The sequence below is a fragment of the Pagrus pagrus genome, assembly GCF_965226575.1.
Source record: "Pagrus pagrus genome assembly, chromosome: 14".
Classification (NCBI taxonomy): Eukaryota; Metazoa; Chordata; class Actinopteri; order Spariformes; family Sparidae; genus Pagrus; species Pagrus pagrus.
Window position 1 is genome coordinate 26,177,208 of NC_140198.1, and position 13,064 is coordinate 26,190,271.

Sequence of the window (13,064 nt, forward strand, 5' to 3'; positions counted from 1 at the left end):
AGAGGTATCACTCCACATGAAATCCCTAAAACCCTGTCTGTACCACAATAAAATCATATGAAGACCTGACTGTGAGGCTGGAAAAAATGTTGTGAAATGATTATGAGGCGTGTAACAAATTATTATCAGTTGAGAGCAAACACTGGTCTGAAACTGGCTTCAGGCCTGTATGCTAACTCTGTCACTGAACACTGCATGTACACACACAACCATTTGATGAGTCTCTCAGCTGTGCACTTATTCTCACCCACTGTTCTTCAGCCCCTGAATGATAACACTCCCATGGTTTGGTCTTCACTGTGTCCGCGGCGTGCTCTCTGCTGTACTCTGGACTAATGGGCCTTATTGACTTCCAGAGGTCATCTCTGGGGTTGGCAGAGAGAAAAGAGGGGCACGCATTACATGAGTGTGTGTGTGCTGCTATGATGGAGTGGCTGGAAGTGGTTGGTCCCCATTGGATTTGTAATGGCACTTCACAGTCCTACCACTACGTATGTGTGTTCTGCATAATGTCACGTATGGAGCTCTGTGCAGAGGCATTGTGAGACACCTGAATGCATCCTCACCATAACTCCACTGTATATTTTTTTCTTGTATAGCATTAAGGAACCCCAACTTACACTTAATTGTAAAAGGACAATTAAATGAACCTTTGACTCTTTTAATTAGCAATGGGACTTAAATGATTGGTTCAAGTCAGTCTAGAAACAACAGTCAGGGGCCCGTATGAACATGTAATAATTCCTTCGGGTTAAATTTGCCAACAAGAGATGCCTTCCTTAAAAGTTTTCAATGTACATAAGTGATGAGGAACAAAATCTGCAGTCCAAGTTCATCTGAAACTCAAGGTCTGGAGCTTCAGCAGTCTGAGACAAATTAAATGAAGATCTCCCAGAGTTCTAATATCTTTCGTGCACTTTGTGTTTCTTGGACACAGTTTCCTTGTTGAGCTGCAGTGGAGGTGTTGTAACACAAAGAGGGAATTTTGGACTAAAATGACTGCAACTTTGGGGGATATCTGCCTGATTTAGCTAAGTGCTGTCTGTTGAAGTGTAATGTTGGCTCCAGAAATACTTCAGGAATACATTTTTACACAGAATGAGGACTTTGGATTTTGTCCTCCATTACTTATATTGGAGACACAGTAGAAAGGGATCCCTTAATGCCAAATATGAACCACTGTATATAAGAATAGACAATGTGTTTCCACTTCCCCTCACTGCACAAACATGAAGCCAAAATACCCAGATACAGGTGCTGCCGTCCTTCACAGCAGTGATCGGGCACAGCTGTCAATCATAACATCACATCATCTGTCATGTCGTACATCTTTATATATAGTCAATAGTGTGGACAAGAGGAATGATAACAGCGGGCGAGCATTGTCAACGTCCATACAAGAACCCTACTGTTGTTTTCAGACTGAACTCTTAAAGTAGTGAACCTGTCCTTTAAGGTGCTGCAGAGCAGGACAGTCAATCCACCAGGTAACTTTGGTTCGTAAGTTGAACAAAGCTGACAGATCATCCTTGTTTTTACGGAACAGAGGTGACACCCAGACTTTAGATGCTGCTTGGCCTACTTTACTCAGCTAAGGTGTCTCATTAGAACACCTACACTCCCCAAACATTCCCAAGACACCCTGGTCTCTTATTTCCACTGACCCTCTAATGGCTACACTGTGATCCTCATAATGGCAGACTAGTTCTACCAGGCGGATCCCTTCATCTCTCTTCCTGTGGCTCAGGAGGCAGCACAGTGATCCAGCAGTGGTATGTTTACAGGGTGTAGCCCTGATCCAACCGGTGCTCTCTTGTCCAATCACAGATCCAAAGCCTTGTCTATTGGCCCACCACAGTTACCCATAGACCTCATTCACACGGCAGCCATTTTCCTCTACCAGGGTGGAAAGTTCAAACGTTGTAGCCTACCGTTGTGCTCCAGGTTAAGGTTATAGGCAAGTTATATCAGCGTACAGTCTTACAAATCATGATCATTTCACCACATCCGGAAAAAATGTGTCCAAGATGTGCGTTGATGTGTTACAGTTAATTTCCTCCCATTCCTATCGTATCGTATTGCTGATCAATCAGGAAGCAGTGAAACTATAACAATTTCAAACCTTGAAACCGGGAAAACAGCAGGATGACGCCTGAGTTTTCCACCCCGAGTCAAAGGAAAATGGCGGCTGTGTGAATTTAGTCTATAGAACGAGATTTTCAAAACTTCTCAGTAGTTCAAAATATGTTAAAAAAATAAAATATTTGTTTAGAAGTGAAAATTTAGCAATGTTTCCTCAGAAAAAGTGTTGTTGTGTTCATCTGTGCAGTAAGCTTTGTGGATCATAGTTATTTGGACATAAATTTGCCGATGACAAGTGTCTGTTCCAAGAAAGTTAGGCTGTCATCCAGAGTCTAATTCTACCTTCATGACTTGGGTCATCAGGGCACACGGGTCCACTGTGAGTGCCTTTTCTGTCAGCAGTGGAAAATACGGATTTTGTAAAATAAATAAATAAATAAATAAATGAATAAATAAATGAATAAATAAAAGATTCTATCATTTCTAAAAATGTATTCTAAAAATAAAAATTTGAAACCTTAAATTGAAATCGAAATGTCTATTTTTGGCTTCTCCATTGAATGAATACCCCAAAAACAAGATGCTAGCAGCTCTGTGAGGCTGTATGCCTTTTGCCAAATGCTCAAGTCAACATGCTATCTTCTTAACAGAGATGTTGTGTCTGTCTCCTGCCCAGGGACTGCAGATGTAAATTAGCTTATTGCTAACTCTGCTGCAGATAAGAAGCTGTGCACTGCCCCTGTCAAATAAACAAATACATCAATTAAATAAATCCAATTTAATCTTGACAGTGACCAGGCTAGTATGCTGATGTATGATGTTACCCATGCATTTAACACAAAGTTCAGCTCAGGCTAATGGTGATGTCAAAACTTTGTAGTGCTGGAACATGTTTAATTATGAGCACGATGCTGCAGTGAAATGATTCCAGTAGTTATTAAAAGTCATCCTGAGGGGAACACGAGTGTCTGTACTACATTTCATGACGATAGTTGCTGGATGATGCAATGATGCAAAACATCCTGTAAATCCAGTTTTCCCATTAGTCCTGTTAAGTGAATTGCAACATTGACCACAATGAGCTGACACATTCAGAGATGGTAAAATAACTGCTGCCTCTGTATGTATGGTACAGGAAAACCTTCAAATGTCTACTGTCTGACCAAATATAGCCTCATAGCGCCAAACTCTTCTCTAAACTGTACCTCAAGCATACGACACACGCTGAACAGAACGTCCTCATGGGCTGCATATTTGGATCATATGTGGCAGACGTGGTGGCATATTAATGGACTGATTTTCTCACCAGGAGCAATCTAGAAATATTATTTTCTAACCTGCATGGGAGAAGTAGTCGAACGATACAAAATCATTTGCATCAAATGTGATGCATGGAAATTCTGAGAGATTAACTAGACGCTGCTGTGCTGCAAAAACAAGTGTCATGACCAGGCCCGCACACAAACATGGCTGCGTCCCTGAAAAGAAGCAGTATGAGCCCTCTTTAAACCTCCTCTACTCATCGACACATGTGTATGTTCTCTCTTTTCTGCATAATGTCTTTGCTAATCAACTACTTCTCCCAGGTGTTGGCTCCTTCAGGTACCTCTTGGCTAGAAATGTAGGCTGTTAGCATTCCAGCTATCATTCACCTTGTTAGCCTGGCTGGAAGTTGGTCATGACATTATTGTTTGCTTCTAAAGATCTTGCCAGCTCTCTCTTTTTTCTCTCCTTTCTTTTCTGGCGTTCCGGTTTATTTTTTTCACTCCAACATGATCTAATAGTTAGTCTAGATGAGTACATTTCACAGGTCAGGTGGCTGGCAGCCTGCAAATCATTCTTAATGTTTTCAGGTTCCAAACACCCATTTTTTCTTTTTTTTAAATTCATCGTATTTCGGAATATTCATTATGAAACAGGCAGCACTTTAGTCGAGCAACAATTAATAAAATGAATTTTCACTTTTTTTTTATGAGTAATGGTGAATATTTTGCTTCAAAATAAAATGTGGTTTTCATTGCTTATATTTAGGATGAACATGATTCTTGCGATCTATACTTCTTATTGCTGCCCCCACAGAAGCTAGGCCCAGAAAGTTTTGCCCCTGATGGACGGCCCTGCTCATGAAGCTATCATCACCATTAAGTAAGGAAACAGAAGAACTGTTACTGACTACTATACTGTAAGTCCAAGTACTTTGGCCTTGTGTTAAGTTATACAACATAACAGCTTTCTCTTCCTCTGCACATGGAACGGGCACAAACACTTTGGTCTTACCTTGAAAAATGGCCCGATGTCCCTCTGGATTTTTATTATCCATCAACTTTTCCAGTTGCTGAACAATCAGAAAGCAGTGAAATTATAGGAATTTGTTACAAGTTTTTTCAAGACTTGAAACCTGGAACACAGCGCAACAACATTTGAGGTGCCCGCCCTGAGCATGATGCCAGAATTAAATGGCCGCCATATGAATATGGTGTATTTTGTATTGGAAAATTTTTCTTTTTTGCCTGAAAACTAAACCCCTGCATGCTGTAAAAGGAGAAAGCTGTCAGTTTTTTTTAATTTTATTATGCGTCCATGCCGGTGACAACTGTGGCTGGACGCAATGTGTCTGTCTTATGAAGACGATATCTCAAGAATGCCTCGAGGGTATTTCTTTAAGTTTGGCACAAATGCACTTGGACCAAAGGATGGAGGGATTAGAATCTGATGGTTAAATGTGAAGGTCACTGTGACCTCACAAAATCCCTTTTTGGCCTTTATCCAACAATTCATATGACAATTATGACCACATTTAACACAAATGTCTAATAGGATACAATTATGAAGTGAAGACATTTTACATCCAAAAGGTCAAAGGTCAACTTCACTATGATGTCATAATGTTCTGCAAACATGTTCTGGCCACGATTCAATGCCTCAGCTTTGGAACAGTAACTTGACTGATGCACAGAGGCATGAAACAGTGATCCAAGTTTCATTTGATCTATTTTTTATTGTACTTTTAAATAGTGATGCATGTCTTGTTCTCATGTAGATGTTGAACTTTGAAATTTGCTGACCAAGTAATGTTGTGTTGCCTTTTACACAGTTTGATGAAGGGCTGACGAGTTTGGTCTTGTAATGTCGCTCTAAACTCACTAGAGGGCAGCAATGTGTAACTGTTGTCTCTTACCATTGTTGTCTGGATGCTGAAAGTGTGAAACAAAAGGGCAACAATACTCTTAAAATGACACACTATTAACCATTTTGTGTCATGTCACTAATCCAGCAATCATGTGGCTTTAAATAATCATCATATATACTCTGCAATCATCAAGCTGGATATATTAATGTGCAGTATGATGTAAAAGGTTAGATATCGAAATGTTGTTCTTGTATTTAACTCGAGTGCACATATAGGAGCTGATGCCTCCTGCTGCTTGGGCTCAGTATACATACATGTATGTATAAACGTGTATAAAGTGTTGCCTCCATGCTATGCTATACCTCTGCTACCCTGTAGGTTTCACCACTGAGCTTCCATGTAACACTACATACCTCAGCCGAGGGGCAGCTGCCCCACTGCCCCTGAGCTATTTCATGATCCACACAAGTCAGTGCACATGATCTGTTGTATAACAGACAGGAGACAGCATGGTTGTAATACAGATGCATCGAGGGGTGTGAAAAAGATGAGTGGGTTCATGTGTCAAAGGTCAAACAGACCAATTGTTAAGTGTGAGAGGGCAAGTTTGTGGCACGCCGTCAGCAGGAGGGCAGAGAGGATGTGGAGTCATTAGGCTCAAACCCTAACTCTCTGCTGATGAGAGATGGTGCAGAGTTCATGAGGGGGTGAGAGAATCTGCTGATACATTCACAGCCATTTTTGACTGGTGGTGTTCGGAGCTTTTAAATCATTTGCACATCTGGAAAGAAAGAAGAATGCTGATGTTTGCATAGACCGGTGATAATTATTCTCCTTTATCTCTCCTCAGTCAGATGGAAAGAAACTACATATAAAGGAATGCTACGTCTGAAACTTGTTAGGAATATTACTCACCAAATCGAAATTTAATAAAGTTGGATAACACCGAAGTAGCATTTATTTGTGTCTTCTGGCACATTCCACTCCACTTCTTTGGAAAGCTCAAATGTTTCACACTAACAGTCAGTTGTACTCGAGCCAAGTGGACAGCAGGGTTTCTGTTGTACCGACAGCCACAATAAATCCTCCATCACCATGTTTTAGTTACATGTTTGTTCTCCATTTAGTGTTAATCTATCCGAGATATATCGAAGAAACACATTTTAATTAGAACTCAAGTAGTCGCTGAGGGCCTGGGTTTATCAAACCTCTCAGAATTACACAATAGATTGCTGCAAAGAACCAATTTAGAAGTGACAAAGTGAAAAATAAGACTCATTCAGTGAACAACTTGACTCCACAAGGAACTGACTTACATCTAGCTCACTGTCACAAAGATTTTTACATTTGATTTATGATGATTTTTTTTTATTTATTTCTGTGAAATCTTGAATATCTGTGGTACCAGTTACCATGTAGGATTAACAATTCAATATATTTCAATACATTAATGTAGGGATAGAGAAGCAACAACAGGAGCCAGTGTGAAATGTAAATAAAAGAAGGTTACAGCTGGTAGATGACAATAATAACGACAATTTAGTACAACTGTACACTGAATGGTAGAAGGTGGTGATGACAGACTGTTTGCTTTATTTAATGATTAACTAATTTCGTTGAAAATGTGTATATTGATTATTACTCATTCATAAGAGTATAACCTAGACCTGCTCTAATTAAAAATGTCATGTGATAACTTGTGTTGTGAATTGGCACGAAAATTGACTTCAGGAAAATCAGAGCACAGACGAAGCCAAGTCCAAATAATTACTGCAAATATAGCCTTTAATAAAGTTATTCAATAATTTAATATGTGATCCCTGTTCATGGCCTGGTGCAGGTCTGCAGCCAGACTCTTGCTTATAAGATCAGTAGATAGCAACATGTAAAGTATGTGAATGCAGTAATAATAATCAGGCAGTGTAATATACTGTATATAATCCAACCTTTTGAATGGACAAATGCAGCATAATGCCAAGTTGCTTCCATTATTCAAGCATTTATTAAAGTTATTTTAAATTGTAGTGTGACTGCAGAGCAGATGACAGATGATGATGGTGATATCTCTGGGCAATGCTGCAACAAACAGGATCTCATGCAAGTTTGTCATGTGTACGGATGGAGTGAAGATGTCTCTGTTCAGAGCATAATGTAGACCTCTTTATACTGCACTACTGTGGCCAAACTGCAAAACGAGCAAGCTTACATGGACTTCAAGTAGCTTTTATAATGATGCCTTAAGAATATTACATGAGACCTAGATGGTGCAGTGCAAGTGAAATGTTTGTGGCTGCAGGAGTCAATACTGTCTGTTTAAAGAAACACCTCCTGTATAAATGTACTTACCGTCTTAATGTCTCTGAAAATGAAATCATCTTGGTTTTATCAGGTTTTAGCATTACAAGCTACCGATCCTAGTTGTGGAGATACAGCTGTAGCTTTGTATACTTGTATCCCCTTTAAACTATGATCTTTTCTTGTGGTTTTGTATGTTATTTTATTCTATGGAATATTGTGTCTGTTATCTGGGCCCTGAACCTGTAATAAAGTTTGAATTGCACTAAATAACTTTTATTGAATTAAAAGATCTGAATGATTCTGGCTTTTACTTTTTAATTTGTGAGTAGTAATAGTGAAGGATTTTTACTTTCTTCAAACTGTCACTTTTCCACTGGCTATAGTCGTTGGTAGTATGACTGAAAAGCCTTCAGTCCATTAGGTTTGTACACAATGTTCAACAATGTTCAGTGTGTTTCATTGATTACTTCTTCATGTGTTTTTATTATCTTTTCACCACGTTGTTTATCACGTGATAAGCTGTTGAAAGTTTTTATGTGCGTCAGAAAGCTTCACAATAATTAGTATTGCTGGAATTTAACACAATAGACAGGTTATGCTGTGGGTCAGCACAACCTCCTGGCAATGTGGAAACAACACGGCCTCCAATCAAACCCACTAAAGTGAATCTCTGGCTCCCTGTGGCTTCTGGTGCACAGGTCACGCTTGTGTTTACCCTTTCTTTCACCTCCCTCAGAGATCTGATAAGCTCTCTTTTGGGGTCTAATGTTGTGAGTTTACTCTAAATCCTACCTCAGATTTGGGTTTCCTGCAACACCTCTTCCTGATGGGGTACAGAACACAACCTGCTTACGTAAATAAGACGGGGGAGAAGGCACAAGGAGCCAAAGGTGAGACCCTGTTGCCATATTTCACAAGAGCAACCATTGTTTAGCTCCAGACTTATTCCTTGCCATGCAAAGTAGTTTCCGTTCTTGCAAACGGCCTGAGCCAATAAATTTGTTGTTAGCGGTAGGAACAGACAACTTACTGAAAAGATTGTGACAAAATAGCATGGGGGAGGCTTCTTCACGAACACAGGAGCCGCTTTGAGTTGGAAAAACACTGCATCACCATTGTTTACTGGCAGACACAAATATGTTGTCATCAGGTTGAAAGTCAGGGACATTTTCAAATGTAAGCAACAAGTCATTGATTGGTATATTGATTGATTGATTGATTGATTGATTCATTCATTTTTCAGCATCTGATTCATTCAGACTTCATGTTCAGATGTTTTCATGTTTCACACTTCACAACATGAGCCAGGACCGATCATCAGGACCTCAGCTCCTGTCTCCTCCTGTGAGAGGCTGCTGTGATTGTTTTGGGGGGTTACAACAACAGCAACAATTCTTCCCAGAGGGTAAAGGTGAGGCCTCTAGGACAGGCCATGGACTTCCCTCAAAAATACACAGCTTTTAAGGATGTCCGTTTGTCCACCCTATTTTCCATGAAAAGATCTGACAGCACAGTCACTCACTGTCATCCCCACTCTCTCCTCTTTCTTTTGCCTCTCATCTATTTTTAACCTCTTGTTTTTGTGAAGTTATTGTGGGAGCTGTGGAGAATGCAGCCCTCCGTCACCAACAAGAAAAAGAGGCAAAGTTATTCTAATCATGCTGTCCCTGTGATTCAGTGAGGTCTTTATCCCTCTTTAAAACGTGGACAATCATCTTATAAACACTGTTGCATGTTGATTTTTTCTCTTCAATTCATGCAAGCTCAGCACCAGAGAAAAACTAACAATATGTACAGTTATTATTTCCCTATATGTTGCTTGGTATATAATGACAATGCATATATGTAAATGTTTGACATTTAGATGGGGGACAGCAACAGTGTTTGGCTATATGTTGCTCTTTTTAATGTAAGGAGGAGCCACTCGGATGTAAAATATACAGAGATTCTGCATCAAAATGTCTAAAAACAAAAAAAAAACAACTTTTTTTGAGTTGTGTTCTTACATTATCCTAAATGTTTCCAACGATGTTCAAACCAGACAAATCTACAAGTTTCTCAAGGTTAACGCTGCATTTCATGTGGTTACCTGCAGCTACTTCTGGGGTAGGGAAATTGGCGAACAAAACTAAACAGGTTACTGTACAGCTTTGCTTTAACATTACATTCATGATGTACATGTACAAGTACATTTCTCCTCCAGCTCCATACATCAGACAACGTTATAGAACATAAACACTGTGTTAAGATTAGTCCACTTCTAAAAGTGACTCCAGGTGTTTATTCCTCCAGAAGGTCTTGGTCTGCTTTCGACTCTCTAACAGAGCAGCGACTCTTGGCCCCCACTCTGCCTGGCCCTCCCCACACAACACTCTTGTTTTGTTTTGATAGAGAGCCCCCTAGTGACAGAAGTTACATATTGCACAAGGCTGAAATGGCACCCAAAAGACCATATTTACATGGCGGCCATTTTCTCTGACATCTCTGACTCTGACTTCATGGTATTAAGCTTGCAGTGTCACTACTTACTTTCTCTTCACCAATCTCAGAAACGTTCTGGTTAAGTCAGTCATGCTGCGTGACACTATGCTCACTGGAACACACTTGTGTTTAACATTCATACAGATTACAACCAACACAAAACTAGAATCTGGCAAAACAACATTCTTTACATTACAAGCTTGATTACATACAGAATTTATTACTTCCGAGCTTAGACATGTGTCCAAGATGTCCATCAGTATTTCTGAATTATTTCAAAACCTTCTTATCATGTTTTGTAATGTTAGCTAGGTTAAATGCTAATGTTAGCGGTTGAGTTATCATATGTTGTTTTACCTTGAACTATTGGCTGATGTCCCTCCTGATTTTGACTATCCATAGTGTTTTCAGTTGCTGATCAACCAGTGAAAGTTAGCATAAGGATTTGTCAGATTCCTTTTACAAGACTTGCAAAGTGGAAAACAGCAGTGCGACATTATCTTTCAAACAACATCATCTGGGCTTCCCAACCTGAGCACGATGTCAGAGGAAAATGGCCGAAGTCTGAATATGGTCTATGATGCAGAGGAAATACTGGTGAGGATTGACTGCTAACATGAATGTTAAACTTAACAACCTTTATTGGGCTAATGTGAATGTTTGTGGGCTAAAATCCCTGGTTTACATTAGTGTAAGTGTTAGCCTACATATAAATGTAAATCTTCCTGTGTACAAAGAGCATGTTAATGCAGACATTCAAAGCAGTTACAATATTTGCCATGTTCATTTTCTTCATTTAGCGTGTTACCATGCTAACATTTGCTTATTAGCACTCAATACAAAGCACTGCTGAGCCTGATGGGAATGCAAATTGGGTTTTATCATCACATACAATCACACACAGTATAAAGCAGTGACATCTGAGCTCTGCATTTAACCCATTGGGCGTTGGGCAGCCATTGTGGTGCTGTGGCACCGGTGTCAGCTTTAACCCAGTGCTTTGTTCAAGGACACTGACTGGAGAATTCACCTCATACACAGGGTATAAGTGTTACTTTAAAAATGTATTCCCATATAGTTACTTATTTACCTATTAAAATTGTACTCAGTAACGTTATCCAAGTATCACTTTATTAAAGTAACTTAACTTGATTACTTTCCATTAATTTTGGATTACCTTAATACCAAACATATGCAAATAAAGACTAGAGAAAAGAAATATCAATAAGATGTTTAATCATAATAACGAGTGTGTCTTCTGTCAGAACACACACTTGAGTATTCGGTTTCACTCAAGAACAGAGTAATGTTGTGTGAGACTCGTGGAGTATATTGTTCTATATTTTAAAATCGTAATCCTGTAGTAATCTCCTTTTCTGCTAAATGTATCTGTACTCTAATTACATCTTTTTTTCTGTAACTGTACCAGAATACAGTTACCTTTTTCTTGTATCCTGATTACAAAATCCTGTTACATGTATTCTGTTACTCCCCAAGCCTGCTACTATACATGTTGATTGAGGGAGGCAACAGTACTAACTACTGAGCCACCGAGCTGCTCATCATTCATTGAATGTCTTTATACTTAGAATGTATGTTATGTAAATCCATCCAGTGTCTCGTGGGATGTTTCACCAAAAGTCAAAAATATCCTGGTGCTGGTGGTGCAAAGTTAAAATAGTCAATACAGAGACTCTAGGTCAGAGGTCCATAAAAGTCAATTGTCTTCATTGTCTGGGGACCCTGAATATCACAAAGTTTAATTGTAATTCATCTACTATCCACAGACCAGCCAACAGACAGACAGACCAACACCGCCCTCCACAGATCCATGCCACTATGGCTAAAATAATTCACTTGGTGTGCTTCTTTCATGCTGATCAGCACCTGGAGATCAGAGGATTTTCATGTCTGTATTTACTGCTGTATCACTGGTTGATTGGCGTTGATGCTGAGTGTCCAGCTGTAATGAGGCCAGGTCTGCGAGGCCAGGGGATGTGCTCGCATAAATACAGACAATCAGGACCAACAAAGCCTCCCCCTGTTTTTTTCTCACTATTATATAGACGTCAAAATAGTTTAAACAAAGGAAAACAAATAACTCCACAGGTTGGGATGTTTACAGTGTAAGTGGCATCAGGCCAGCGCAGACCTGAGCAAAATATTTATATCCATGTATCCACCCAGGATGACTTTTAGCACAAATCAAGTGCATCAACATTCAAAGAATTAAAGGCTGCTGCATGCACATGTTTTTCTGATGAATTTTATGAAAGACAAATGATTTTGTCTGAGTTTATTTTGGATTGTTGTCCCTGTTTTGAACAAAGGTGAACTTCATGCACTCCGTCTGTGACCGAGCTCGAAGAGCGATGATTCAGTGTGACCGCTCATAATGAAACAAACAGGTTGGCGTGTCTGTTCCGTCTGATGTGGAGTTGAGTGGGCACTGGCAGGCAGGGCCGCGCACCTCCTCATCGCTAAATAAAGATCCACTTGATGGATACGCTCAGATAACATAAATCAGGATATCCCATCAGGAGTGACGAAGTGCACCATTGTTTTGGTTCAAGTGGGCAGCCATCCTGACAGACAGTGTACACTGGTCATGGGAGAGGACAGGAGGTTCTTTCTATTGAATCTTGCCCTGATGGGTCATGTCAGAACGGGGCGTTTATGGGTGGTTACGCAATGGGTTGGCTGACAAGGTCACAACCAAAACCACCTAGACTAAATAAAAAAAAAAACTGTTATTCGCCGATGAAGCTGCCACTTTTTGACTTACAATAATGGCCATTAAGTTCTTTAAACGTAGTCATTTTAAACCAGGAAAAATACAAAAACATGGGTTGAGGGTGAAAAAGTTTAATAATTAATAATAAATATAAATAAGCATTCATTAATATTTTCACATGCACAAATCAGCATTTCCATTTCAATTACACCATGTTTCGGTGCATTTATGAAATTATAGAACATGCCTACGAGAAACAACAGAACTGTTTACATTTTTCTCATTTTTATTGGGGGATGCTGAAACCAACAAAACACACAAACTGAACACTTGTGAAGT